The sequence below is a fragment of the Propithecus coquereli genome, unplaced genomic scaffold (genome assembly GCF_000956105.1).
Source record: "Propithecus coquereli isolate 6110/MARCELLA unplaced genomic scaffold, Pcoq_1.0 Scaffold44, whole genome shotgun sequence".
In the NCBI taxonomy this organism is placed as follows: Eukaryota; Metazoa; Chordata; class Mammalia; order Primates; family Indriidae; genus Propithecus; species Propithecus coquereli.
In genome coordinates this window covers 433,827-436,370 of record NW_012150174.1, presented here as the reverse complement: position 1 = coordinate 436,370, position 2,544 = coordinate 433,827, and positions in this window count along the sequence as shown.

Genomic DNA, 2,544 nt, shown 5'->3' with positions numbered 1-2,544 from the left:
CCTTCTCAAGGCTGGGGAGACAAAGTGCTGCTTAAGTGTGTGGGCTTCGAGGTACAGTCACCTGGCTCTCATCTGTTTGATCCTGGATGACTCACTAAACCCCTGTGCCTTGGTGTCATCATTGGTAAAATATTGGATAATTATCACCTACTTCATTGGATTTATAGTGCAAATGAGAAGTCAATATGATACAAGTGCTTAGCACTGTGTCTGGCACAAAGTGCATGCTCTGTAAATGTTGGCTGTTATTCTTAATGTGTAACGTTACTAGTATCGCTATCGAGATTATATATATTCTTCTTTGCCATGGAAATTTTTTGTCAAATCTTACATGTAAAGAGAGCTGCTCTGGTAGAACTGGAGCAGAGAACATAAAAATAGGTTGGCTCAACTCCCCTTTTACACAATTGCTATAAATCTCTTCAACCTCACCCCTCCTGAGCTGTCCCTAAGATTGCTCCATGGAACCCCAGGATTCCCACCCCCACCCCCAGTGCTGTAATGGGGTCCTTGTTCTCTCACTGTCCATATTCTCTTGTTCAGAGCAGTCCTGAGTCATGGGCCGCTCTGACAGGTGTTGCTATAACTTTTTTTTTTCTTTGCCTAGTGTCATTGGCAGAAAAATCAAAGGAACAGGGAAGCCACCTTGTGAATAAGAGTCCTTCCACCTTCGCCTTCTCCTAAGTCATCCCTTCTCCGAGCTGAATGTCTCTCATCCGGCCACTCCTCATTAAGAGTGGTTATGGGTCATTCTCGTTCTAGTCCTAATCCTGGGCAAACTACAGTTTCTCAGTGTGGTGTTTATTTTGAACTTCAGCAGCATAATGGTCACCTGGGGAGCTAGTTAAAACTCCTGCTTCTTGAAGGTCCATCCCCAGAGATTCTGATTTGGTAGGTTTGGGGTAGGGCCATGGAAGCCACATTTCTTGACAAACTCCATAGTCCCAGGTTCAATAACAGCTGTGCCATTTACTGAATGCAAGACCTTGGAGAAGTCATTATCTGCCAAAGGCTCTGTTTGCCCTTTTGGGAAGAGAATGAAAGTAGCTGATCTCTAAGAAGCCTTTCTAGGTCTAAATTCTAAGATTTCACCATTCTATAATAGCGGTGGTATGAGCTGTGTGCAGCAAGGCGAGATCTTCATCTTCCTTGTTCTGAGTGTATTAATACAGCCCAAGACCCCATGGGCTTCCATGGCAGCCATATCCCTTTGGTGACTCAGTGAGCCTAACTGTTGATAGAAATGCTTTTAGGCATACTGCTGTGTGAAATAACTCCTACTTCCTATTTTCATGGAGATTTTTGGCTTTTGTGTAGAGACTTACATTGATCCTTTTGAAATAAAAAGGAGCAGATACACATTAAGGGCGTTTAATGCTCAAAATGCATGAAAGAATTCCACACTTTGCTTGATTATAATTTCACAGGGGAAATAAGGGTGCATCGTCGTCTTCTCCCTTTCCTAGCTCTCATGGTTAGTAACTGGTGGACACCTGTCTTTTCTGGTTTGGGTTGTGCACCCATTTTCTGCCCCCTTCATTAGGATGGTGTTTTCCAAAAAGCATCCCATGAAAGGCTCTTTCCTTAAGATATCCTAGAAAATCAATTCCACGGCAAAAATATATTTAGGAATCACACCATTCCATTAACCTCTTGGATATTCCCAGTGCAAGTAATCATATTATTAAAGGCTCTGAGAAGTCCTGTAGACAAGAAAACTATTTGACTACTATTTAGCTCTTCGTTTTCCAAACTTAGCTGACCATGGAACTTCTTGTCTCTCTTATTGCCTGTCTAACACTGGTTTGGGAACTCCTATTTGGGGGTGCTCATTTTTTGCCCCAAGAGAAAGCAGAAAGATTGGGCTAGTATCCTAGAGGAGGGGCCTGCAGAATTCCTTAACTAACTCTATCTTAGAAGAATGTATTTACAATAGTGTACAACCACGTCACTCTGCCAAAAAGCTGTTGGTTGTGAACAAGAACCTCCTGAAAGAATGGGATTTACCCCCTGTAAAGTGTGTGTAATCTCTCTGTGAAATTTCTTACACTCTTGAAAAAAGGGAGAAGGTTTTCTGCGGCCAATTTTGTACTTTCTTATAGCCATATATGGTACAAGATAGAGAAATTGTTTGACCAATGAAAGCAAAAGTTTTCTCCTGGGGATTTAAAACAAATAAGTTCAAGAGAGAAGAAAGATGTATTTTGAGGGTGATACGGCTTCAAGAAATCAAAGATAAAGAACAGCAGGAATGCCTTTTATTTTTAAAGGTATATTCCTTCAAATGCCAGCAAACGATTTGTCTCCTTATCCAGCTGAGTGGGAGGATTTAAAAATTTTACGTAGAACACTTTTTGATGTAAAGGGTATGCGTGTGGGTGAGAGAGAGATTTTGAGAATTTATTCTCTTTTTAAGGTGTTATCACAAGCTCAAACATAAGCCCAACTGTATATTAATATTTGCAGCAAGTTAACTTTTGTTTAGCTTACCAGTTCTTTATAACATTAAGTAGGATTTGAAAATATACCTTGTAAAACTGTTCA